The following is a 251-nucleotide window of genomic DNA, read 5'->3' as shown; positions in this document are numbered from 1 at the left end:
CAGGGGGAAGAGGGAAAGAAGGAAGAGGGGAGGAGAAAGAGGAAAGGAGGAGGGGGAGACTGGAAGACTGAAGGAGGGAGGAAGAGAGAAAGAAGGGAGAGGGGAGGAAGGAGAGGAGAAGGAGGAAGAGGAGAGGAAGAAGCAGGAGAAGGAGAGAGAGGGAAAGGAGGGGGAGACTGAAAGGGGGAGGGGGGAGAGGGAAAGAAGGGAGAGGGGAGAAAGAGGAAAGGAGGAGGGGGAGGGAAAGAGGA

The sequence above is a fragment of the Vombatus ursinus genome, unplaced genomic scaffold, assembly GCF_900497805.2.
Source record: "Vombatus ursinus unplaced genomic scaffold, bare-nosed wombat genome assembly UNPS02015175.1, whole genome shotgun sequence".
Lineage (NCBI taxonomy): Eukaryota > Metazoa > Chordata > Mammalia > Diprotodontia > Vombatidae > Vombatus > Vombatus ursinus.
The sequence above is the reverse complement of the archived record's forward strand: the minus strand, read 5'-3'. Positions refer to the sequence as shown.